The sequence below is a fragment of the Benincasa hispida genome, chromosome 9, assembly GCF_009727055.1.
Source record: "Benincasa hispida cultivar B227 chromosome 9, ASM972705v1, whole genome shotgun sequence".
Taxonomy (NCBI): Eukaryota; Viridiplantae; Streptophyta; class Magnoliopsida; order Cucurbitales; family Cucurbitaceae; genus Benincasa; species Benincasa hispida.
The window spans coordinates 68559659-68572135 of NC_052357.1; positions in this window are offsets into that span (position 1 = coordinate 68559659).

The following is a 12477-nucleotide window of genomic DNA, read 5'->3' on the forward strand; positions in this document are numbered from 1 at the left end:
TTTTTTACATAAATAATCATCTTTAGATCATATTTTTCAAAAATGTCTTTAACTTAGAATTTTTTCAAAAAAGACTTTTAGTATTATTCTTGGACAAATTTTCCCTTTTATTATTTTATTTTCGATTTTTATATATATTTCTCTATTTACAAAACTTTCGTAATGATAGAGAGAAAAACTACATTTATTATAGAGAGAGAAAATGCATTTAATATGATTTTTTAACATTTTGAAATGGAGAGAGAAAATTTGAGATTTTTTTATTTCTTTAATTTAATTGCAGAGAGAAAATGCATTTAATGATACTTTATTTTCTATTTTTGTTGGTTTCACATATTGGATTTTTTTTTTAAATAATGTTTTTTTTAATAAATAATGACAAAAATAGGGTTGGAGGAAAAGTATTATCGGATACACGATTACACCTAAATCATGTATCAGATATACGATAAGGTCTAAATCGTGTACCAGGTACACGATTCCCCGCCCAGTCTGGCGTGGCAATCATGCAGGTTTGACTGAGGGAATCGTGCGGGTACACGATTCCCTCGCATTAAAACCTCAGCCCAACCCTTCTTCTTCTCACTGCCGTTTTCCCTCACTGAAACCATTGATTCCTCCCTTCTACCTACCAAAATCTCGTTGATTTTCCTCACCAAAGCCTCTATTTCACCGAAATCTTCCAAAATTTTGATTTTGCTTGACTTTTAGTCCTTCATTTGATCCTCATCGAATCCTCCATTGTAGAGGTCGTGTTGCTCGATTTTCCTACATTTTTTGCTGCCGAATTTTGCTTGGTATATTTCTTTCTCTAGTTGGGCTGATCTGTATTTATATGTATGTTTTTGCATGTTTTTGGGTTGAATTTTGCTCGGTATATTCCTACATTTTTGTATAGTTTATATATAGTGTATGTATAGTTTATGTATGTATAATTTATGTATAGTTTATGTATGTATAATTTATGTATCGATTCTATTATATAATATAATTTAAACTTTTTAGGTAATGGACCTGGTCCTTCTAATCCTGTCCAATTATATCAACAAAACACGCTTAGTTCTTCCACGATAGTGTTGAGTTGTTGGAGGAGGGAGGCAACTGCACAAAGTACTATCTCATTTGATCATCGCATTATTCCATACGTTCAAGAGGCGAGTTTTCTTGGGGTTGTACAAATTGGTTTCATCCAGCTTGATTGGCACCTGATTACTGCTCTAATTGAGCGCTGGAGACCAGAGACCCACACATTTCATCTGCCTTATGGGGAATGCACTATTATGCTGCAGGATGTTGCTGTACAATTTGGGTTAAGAGTGGACGGGTAACCACTAACAGGCTCACTAGAAGAGCTTTTAGGCATTCTACCAGTGGATCACTATAGTATTATTGGAGGATTTTTATTTGCCGACAAGTCAAATACTCTGGTGCATCTCATGTTCCTCCCATTATTGTATGATTTCAAGTACGCTGGTATGTACTTGTGGGGTGGTGCATGTCTTGCATGGTTGTACAGAGAACTTTGTCGGGCTTCCAATGCACAAACGTTGGAAATAGCGGGGCCACTGATACTATTAAAGTATGGGCTTATAATTGATTTTCAATTGTAGTACCACAAGTCCAACTATAGGCCCCAGATCATCGTCCACTTAGTGCCAGGTATTATTTTATTTATATATTTATTTCGTTACCATTTTATGTAAGAATATAAATTAATTGTATTTTTTATAATTTTAGATGGAATGGTGTATCATCTGCCTCTGAACAGTAAATATGTTGCTCGTGTACAAAAAAAATTTGACATGCTGAAGCCCAATCAGGTAGTAAATATGTATATAAATGAATATTTAAAAAATTTAATATGTATACTTATTTTTTTTTTGTCAGATTATTTGGACGCCATACTCATAGATTTGGTCATCCTTACCTAATTATTGTCGTGATGGTGAAGACATTTGGTTGACTGTTAGCCCTCTTATATGCTTCCATATAGTAGAGTGACATCATCATGATTGTGTGCTGAGACAGTTCGGTATACGACAAACGATCCCTTCATTGTCCTATACACTCCCAGAACTACACCAGATCGATTTAAGAGGTAAGCACGACCAAGATTGGCGTCAAATCCATGCAGAGTATTTATCCTACTGGCATGGACGACGTGATTGTTGTGCACAGGGAAAATTAACAGATGGGTTAGCTGTATCAGATGACTACTTTCCTTGGTACAATTTCATCACGAGGCAATTTATCTCACCAGACGACGCTTACTATTACTGCATGGTAAGATATTTAAAATCAGACATTTTCCATATAATATTGTTTAATATTTTTTTATTCTACAGAATAATTTTATCGGCGATGTTCAACAATATTCAGTGTAGAACAACCTATCAAAATTGGGTTCAATGTGTCAGCAAACATTGATGAACGTAGAAAGTATTATTCAACAAACAAGACGACTCAATGTTGCTGACACCGATCGAAGGCATATTCATCGTAGACGACAGCGACAACGGAGTGAACCTAATTTAGAGGGACATGAAGGCAACCCCATGAGGAGTAAGGGCCAGAGGGTCGTTTTTAAATCCCACATTGTATCATTTTCAAATTGCAAATCTTAAAAGAATTAATTGTAAATATTATTTAATATCATGGTATTTTTTTTAATATGAGTGCAAGATGTTTTCATTGTAGATTAAATATATAATTAAGTTTAACAATTAAAAAAAATTATAAGCAACAATGAATGAATTAAGTTTTAACAATTAACTTTTAATGATTAACTTTAAAAAAAAAAAGAAAAAAAATTATAAGCGAACTCGTGTACCCACCGGTCAACTAGTCAGCTGATGTGGTCGGCTAACTGGATTAAATGGTACTCATGTACCCGGTACACGAGTATGCCACATGGAAATCGTGTACCGGGTACACGATTCCACTACCCTAAATCTGTCAATACTTTACCAAAACACCTATTTTTGAAAATACTTCTCCCCAACCCTATTTTTGTCATTATTTATTAAAAAACATTATTTTTTAAAAAAATCCACATATTATTTTTTTTCGAATTCATGGTTACTTAAAATATACCTCGAAGTATTTTTTTAATAATTGAAAATATTATAAAAAATATTTGAAATATACCACAACATGTAAATTTGAGATTGATTTAATTCTTAACATACATCACAATTTCGTTTTTAATATTGATTTTTTATATTATGTGAAATATTTCAATGTTTGTTCACTTGTGCATGTAATATATTCCATTGTTTATTTGGAAACATTCTGGTAAATATATTTGATATCTACTCAAATATTTGTGATATCTACTAAAATATTTGTGGTTATTTTTAAATATACCTTATAACTCAAACATATTTTGATACGTATGTCAATATATTTCATTATGTATTTGATGTATATATCCCAAGTATTATGATATATATGCACTTCTAATTAGGATCAATATTCCGTTGCTCTAATATGTATGTATCTATATCTTGGAACATTATTTTAGATGTTTGCAAATAATCAAACCAATATATGAAATATACTAGTAAAATGGTAAAACATTTTTAAATATTCCAATATATTTTTAAATATACTAGTAAAATGATTTATATATATATACACCATAGTTTGGATTCATAGTTATTTTTAGATATACGTTAGAACATTTGTCTTCGATATTTGCAAATATTATAAACAATATATAAAATATACTATTAAGATTGGAAACAAATATATAAATCATAGTATATATATAAAAAAAAAAAACCACATCGAAAAATCACCTTATATATATAAAAAAGAATATAATCACAAATACTTCATGTGAGACATCTAGATACTTTCCAGATATTATTTGACACGCGATTTGATGATTTGACGTATCTATTTCTATGCGTACCTTTTTTAAAGAAAAAAAATACAAGCAACTCGTTTAATCTTTCCCAATTTAAAACTAAGAAACCTATTTAAACAGCTCACTACTCAAGTCCAAACTAAAAGAAAAAAATAAAGAAAAGACCAAACCCTAAAATCATCTAATCTTCATCTTCACATTTGAGTCCCCACAAAGTCCACCAAAATATAAACCATTTTGATATCTTCAACAATTCAATGAAGAAGTTCTTCGTTTACTTCTCCCTCTAATCTTCTTCTTCTTCTTTGTAATATGAGTCACTTTTTTATTGCAATTTATTAACTATTGTATTTCAACATCTTAGATATTGCTTTTTTTGTATTGTATTTCAGTATTTGTATTATATTTTGTGCTATTGTTATTAACCTGTATGCTAAATTTATCTATATCTTAGATTTTTTTAAGAAAAAGTAAATGTATCTTCAATGTATCAATATCCTCGTTTTTCAGAAATATATATATTAAAAATATATATATAAAAAAAATGACGTATCCTTAGACGTATTCGTATCTTAGTTTTTTAAAAATTGACAAATCGCTATATCCGATCATATTAGTATCGTGTAATCCTATCTGTGTCTGTGCTTCATAGGTTGTCCCCATACCTTTTTCCTTTATGCGGGGCCTTTTGACAAGTTTAGATGAGGAGGAATCTCTTTCTACCATTAAAAGCTTTTGTATTAATCATCATTGCCCTTGTAGTTTATGTTTTTAAATTCATTGATTATGTTCTGAAAACTATTTTTAAATTATATGATCCAAATAATATAAATTTTAAAAATAACATTTTTATGTTTTCAATGTATATAAATTTTGAATTTTGAATTTTAAAAGGCAAAAATAAAGATAAAAATACATAGAAATACAGTTTGTCAGATTATAAACTCAATTCATTTTTTAAAAATTAGAATATGTAATATGTAATGTATTAGAAATTTTATAATATTACAAAATAATGACAATATATAAAATATCATAAAGATGTTCACAAATTAATTAAAAATATTTCATACTCAACACAATATTTAATAGATAATTAAAACTAATTTTTATGGTTTATAAATATAATATCAAACACATTTAAAACAATTGTTCAAATTAGAATCTAATTTTTAAATATATTATGAAACATATATTTGAAAACATGAAATATGACTTTGTTTTCATTGAATTTCTTTGTTGATAATTGTCAAATACAAGGCAAAAAGTTCATGGGTAGATCCAAGCCCATAAGGTATGGGAAGAGGCATAGGGCTATGTGCATTCCAAAAGGGAAAAAAATAGTACCTCGTGATTTGGACGGACAAAAAATCAAGAACTCACAACGACAACAACCGTAAATGAGATTTGAGTGGCAAATTGCCAACACCCTTATTTTCACCTTGTTTTCAAATTTAGTAGGAAACATGCCCTGGGGTTTCCAAAGGTTTGTTAGGTACTATGAATTCTATCCAATATTTTTAGATTCATCAAGTCAAAATGGATTTGGAGAATGTAAAACTCCTTTTTTTTTGGACTTCTTAATTTAAAATAATTATTATTTTCATTTATTTTAATTATTATTTTATCATTATTTTTAAAAGTTGTTGGGTAAGGTATTACTAAATTGAACATTTCTAAATGTTAGGAGATTCAGTAGTCCCATTTTGAAACTTTTAAACTAAATTGACACAAAATTTAAACCTATAGATTCAAAAAAGGCAATTTTTTTTAAGGAAATCAAACAGGCAATTTACCCCCTTTTCTCTCTCTCTCTTCAATGAAAAGTTCATGATTTCCATCAACTAAAGCATTATGGTATACGAGTTCATTTGTGTAATTCACTAACAACCATCAAAGCAAGTAAAATAATATGACACAAATAAAATGATCAAGAATAATTATTAACTTATTATTTTTAGCTAGACTACAAGCTTAATCCCTAAATTTGCAATAAACTTTTAAAGATGTTAATAGCTAAGAAACTTTTAATTTTGTGCTCAATAAAATTAATTTTATGTTTAATAATTCACAGTTCATTTCACATCTAAAATTTAATATTGTATACGAACAAAACCATAAATTTCTTAAGAATTACTAGACATAGAATTGAAGATTCATACTATTAGCAATTTTAAATACAAACGTAACTAAACCACCTAATCCTTTTAAAACACATTTAAGGGTCTGTTTGAGACACTGAGTTGAGATATGATGTCTGAAATTTATATATAATGGAGTTCATATGTTTGTGTTTGAGGTGCAGCGTTGAGTTCATATGTCTGAGATATCTGGTGTAGTTTTTTTTAACTTTAAATAATCTGTTTTTATGATTACTATTTTTGTTTTGAAATTTTTTATACAATAGTTCTATCATCTTTGTTGAAATAAAATATGGCTTGCAATTTGCTTTCTTTTAATTTTAAACATTTTCTTGCTTTCATTATTTCCTTCTTTTGGATAATGAATAATAATTAATCCATACATTTCTTGCAGAAATATGGTTAAATATAATGAGAAACAAAAGTGAAGTCAAAACTTTTGATTTCTATTTTTTCTCCATGAATTTCATCATCATCATCTTCTTTTTCTTCTTATTCTTCCCATTTTTGCTTCGTATTTTTACTCTATTGTGAATTTTTTTTAATTGAATCTTCCTATCATCTAAATAGTCAATAGAATGCCACCACATTTCTTCAACAATTTCACTTTCAATTCCTCTGGATTTGGAGGTGAAGGAAAACATAAGCATGCAACGGAAGCAAACAGAATCAATAAACACTCTAATTACTTTTAATTTGAGTTCTAAAAGCATGCTTTCACAAGAGGGTTTGGAATAAACATACCTTTGATGAAATCTTCCAATTCCAAGCTGTTATTCACTCCAAATAAGCTCCAAATCGACAGTGAACCATCAAGAGATCTTCTCTACTATTCTCAGCCTTGAATTTGAGTTGTGGAAGTCAGACTTGAGTGAATTTGGTGAAGGTTTTTGTGGGTTTGAAGAGGAAGAAGAAGCCAAAGCAGAAACTCACTTTCTGCCTTTTATTTTCAATCCATTCACCTCATCTCAGCCAATTTGATGTGTTTTTATTATTCATCTACATGCAGGTAACCTCTGTAATGGAATTAGTCAACAACTACTTCAATTGGAGAATGGATTTGTGTGAAGATGCATGAGTTGCACCTCATGCTTCAAGATGAAAGTGGGAAAACCCATTTTTCATGTTTTCCAATTTCCAATTTCTTTTCCTTTTGATTAATTCTACAATAATTCTAATTTTGATTTAATTAATTCTCAATTAATCAAATCTAAAATTAAAAATCCAATTTCTAAAATTAATTGGATTAAAGGTTGGAATTAATTTGAATTTATAGTTAATTAAACATAATTAATTAATTAATTAATTAAATATCAAATATTAAATTAATCACACACTTAATTTTAAACATGAATCCTATTCATGCAATTGATATTTAAATCAACATTAAGTATTATACACTCTCCAATTTCATTTAATTTCAACAAATTAAAGTTCATTATATCGAATATAATTAAGCAAACCCTAATTTGATTTTGAACTAATTCAAACTCAAAAACCCTATTTTTAATTTGAACAATTTCAAATTCAATTTGAACAATTCAAATTGATATCATTCCAAATTCATTCAATTTAATAACTTAATGTGTTCATGTTTTACGAGCTAGTAGAGGGTTCTTATGGACCTACAAATCATGAGCTCCAACGATTAAAATTAATTGGCTAAACTCTTTAGACCGAATTAATCAACACTCGTTAACTACTGAGTCATACCACTATAGCTCGATTGTTACACTCTCCTCACTGTAGATATATTTATGTCCACACAATATAACCAAAACTAATAAGTCGACCCTTCACAGGTTGTTCGTAATACCGACTATGTCAATGTGCTGTTTTAACCTCGATATTATGTCTTGTTCCTTAAGTTTCAACTGTTCCTCTAATGAACAATTGGTTTATGATCCAATCACTAAACCTGATTCCTTTCGAGCCAATGAGAGGGTAGGGCCCCTTGTTCAAGATCTGGATACAATACTTAAGAGAACAACCTTTATCCAATCCCTAAATCGGGTAGCCGTGAATTTCGTCTTACACCCTACGTCCCCAACTATATGCCCGATCTTACCCTTAAAATGGGAGGCTTATTGAGCCGACGTTTTTTAGCCAACCCTCACCTATGCAAATCTAATAATAATCTCGTATAAACAGGAGTTCATAGTTAGCTCAGGATTAAGATCGAGTCACCTAGGTCATCTAAGTGAAATAGTCAGTCTTAAACAGTAAACAATGTTATAAAGTAAGAGTGACTTATTTCTTGGTCTGATCTTATTCAAACTCATTACATAGAACGCCCATACCCCTCATGTCAATACATAAACGAATCTGGATCACTTTGTTTGTAGTATCCTTTCAACAACTTGTAACAGCTACAGAGTAGGCCGCATCCAATAGTGTTATCAGAATAAGGTACCCAACCTTATTCATGTACTATAGACCGTTTTAGCTATTTACTCGAACTTGATCCATCTTTATGTCTCCACATAAAGTTCAAGTATTCATGTAATAGCCATGGATCTTAGTTTATTGGATTTAGTCTCTATCGATGCAATTAATAGATTCAATACCTTTATTGAAGAAATGTTAAATAACATTTTATATTAATAATAGAATATGTTTGACTTTTACAAATTGCGAGTTTTAGGACATAAAATCTAACAGAAGGATAAACAAATCTTAATTTTTCACTAACTCTTGCTAGAAAATGTTCCTAAAAAAATTTCCACTTTATGTTTTTTTTTTTGGGTTATATGTTACATACTTTTCTAAATATTCTTAACACTCATTTGATATATGAATTCAATTAAAAAAATATATATTTTAAAAATTTCTATGTATAAATATTGGACTTAATATAGACAAAATACTATTATTTATATAATCAACAACCCTATTGTGGGGGTTGATGCCCTAATCATGTGGGTTCTGTAGTTGGTAATTGTAATGTACAAACGATTTATTTTTGTAATATAATATAAGATAATTTATTCAACATTTAGTAGCATTAACCCACAAAACTAATAAACTGACATCCAAAGTTATCTTTTGTAGCTTAAACATGTATGTAGAGACACACAAGTGAATCATGTTTAAGTGATAACCTAAATGGTCTGTAGTAAATGGATAAAGCTGGGTACCTTATCCTGGTGACACTACGAATACGACCCGCTTTGTATATGTTACATTTATTATAAAATGCTACAAATGATCTAATCCTGATCATTCATGTAGAGACACGGGAGCGGGGGCGTTTTATAAAAAAGGATTTGTATAAGACCGGGCCACGAAATGACTAGTCTTATTATATAACACCATTAATAATGGAGACTCACATTTCACCAGGATGACCATAGGTCACATAACCTGAATCTTAAGTGAGTTGTGAACTTTTTCCTATGAAGGTAGTCCTTTAATTTGTACGAGTGAGAGTGGCCAGATTGCTAACTCAATAAACCTACCATTTTAGGGATTCATATAATTAAGGAGTTGGGAACATAACTACACAAGACGAAATTCATTCATTCCCTGATGTCGAGGTAAGTAGATAAATTACTCCTTTAAGGACTGATTCCAGGGCTTGAACAATGTGGCATCACATTCTTTCTTGGCTCGAGAGGGGATTTGGTCATCTTGTAGATCAACTTGATGGGGTGAAACCTATAGGTTGCAAGTGGATCTACTTGAGAAAACAGGGTGCTGATGGGAAGGTGCAAACCTTCAAGGCTAAACTTGTGGCAAAGGGTTATACCCAAGTTGAGGGATTCGACTATGAGGAGACTTTCTTATTTGTTGTCATGTCGAAGTCTATCCAGATACTCCTATCCAATGCCTCATATTATGACTATGAGATTTGGCAAATGGACATCAAGACTGTTTTTTTTAGTGACAATCTTGAGGATGTTGGGAATGGTTTCCTAAATCTTCTTTTAATCTTGTAGTTTGTAAACTCTGTATAAACTTATTGTTATTAATAAAATAAGTGTTATTTTATAAGCATATACTCAATCCAATAAACTAACATCGGAGGTTATTTTATGTAAATTTAAACAAGTATGTAGAGACATATTTTTATGTAAATTTAAACAAGTATGTAGAGACATATTTTTATGTAAATTTAAATAAGTATGTAGAGACATACAGGTAGATCTTGTTTAAATGATAATTTAAATGGTCTGTAGTAGATGGATAAGGTTAGGTACCTTATCCTCTTATCTTTATGACACTACAGATACGACCTGCTTTGTAGGTGTTATAAATATTGTAAAGTGCTACAAATGATATGATCCTAATCATTCATACAAGTATGGGTATCCTATACAAAGAATTTGTATAAGACCGGACCACGAAATGATTAGTCTCTTTATAGAACACCGTTGATATTAGACATTTACATTTCACTAGGATGACCATGGGTGACATAACCTGAATCTTGAGTGAGTTGTGAACTCCTGCTCATGAAGGCGGTCATTTGATTCGTATGGGTGAGAGTAGCTAGATTTCCAACTCAACAAGCCTACCATTTTGGGGATTTGTCTGAGTGGGGAGCTAAGAACTCAGCTTCACAAGACGGAATTCACTTCTTCCCTGATGCAGGGGCAAGTAGATAAATTACTCCCTTAAGGGCTGATTCGGGTCTTGAACACAGTGGCCACACCCTCTTTTGGCTAGAGAGGACTCAGGCATAGTGGGACTATGACTTATTGTTCATTAGAGGAATCAGTGATACTTAAGGAGTTAGATGTAACTACAGGGGCAAAACGGTAATTCGGCGTAGCTGTACTTACGAGCAATTTATGAAGGATCATCATACTGTTAACTAGTTATATCTAATGGATATAGAAATATATTTGTAGTGCGAAGAGTGCAACTGTCGGTCTTTAGTGGAGTGCTCGGCAGTTAACGGATGGTGGATAATGTAATTAAAGACTTTAATTAATTATTCACTTATAGTTGGAACTTCAAAGTATAGGTCTATAAGGTCCCCTTGGTAGCTCAAAAGGATTATGTTGAGAATCAGTTTTTGGGTTAATTTGAATTGTTCAAATTAATAAGAGGGAATTTAATTATATATGATATAATTAAATTAATTAAATTAATTAAATTATATATAATATATTTGATATAATATATTTGATACATTAATTGGAGGAATAAATATTTGAATGAGATTCAAATAGTTGTTAATTTAATATAAATATGATTTATATTAAATGCCATAAAATAGAGAAAAGAATTATAGTTTATATTGTATATGATGCAATATTAAAACTATAGGTTATAAATATAATATGATAAGTTGAATATCATATTTATTTATATTATTTATTATTTTGAATAATAATCCATTTTCTCAAAAACTACCTTAGTGGGTGGTTATGGAAATTTTATGGCAATTGGAATAAAAGGAAAAATTATTTTTTCTTTTCGATACACCAAATAGAACAACAAGATCGCAAAAGATAGGCCATGTGATAGTCTACACGACAAAAAGAGAGTATATATGATAGGCTCTTTGTCTGTGCGATAAAAGAGAGGCTATGCGATAGTCTAGACGATTGGAAGACTTTTACTATGCGATAGCCTAAACGATTGAAGCAATTCCTATGTGATAGTGCTTCTTCGATCGTCTTCCTCCTCAAAACTCACAAATATCCTCTTAACCAAAATAGTCAGAGCTCACCACTCATGGGTTCTCATCCCAAGCATACCAAGGAATCTGAGTGGTAGTGTTCTCTTCCATTTGGTTCGTGATTCACTTGGAGAAGGTCTTCAAGTCCTTCTTGCTTTTTGATCGAAGAGTTCGTAACCGTTTGAGGGATATGAGAAGAAGTGTTCTTTAAAGGTGATTTCCCTTGAACTATGTATTTTATTTGAAAAGCATGTTGTAATTTACTTTGATTGCATGATCTTCTTGTATGATTGTAAATGTATGCATTCAATCACAATGGAATTTGGACGATTCGCTTTCGCTCAAGGAACTCCTCATGTTGAGTTTCCCTTCAGAGGAGACCATTTATATGAAGCAGCCTGAGGGATTCATAACCCAAGGATTCATAAGTTGGTTATCATATTTATTTATATTATTTATTATTTTGAATAATAATCCTTTTTCTCAAAAACTACCTTAGTGGATGGTTATGAAAATTTTATGGCAATTGGAATAAAAGGAAAAATTGTTTTTTCTTTTCGATACACCAAAGAGAACAACAAGATCGCAAAGGAGAGGCTATGCAATAGTCTACACGACAAAAAGAGAGCATATACGATAGGCTCTTTGTCTATGCGATAAAAGAGAGGCTATGCAATAGTCTACACGATTGGAAGACTTTTGCTATACAATAGCCTAAACGATTAAAGCAGTTCCTATGCGACAGTGCTTCTTCGATCGTCTTCCTCCTCCAATCTCACAAATATCCTCTTAACCAAAATAGTCAGAGCCCACCACTCCTGGGTTCTCATCCTGAG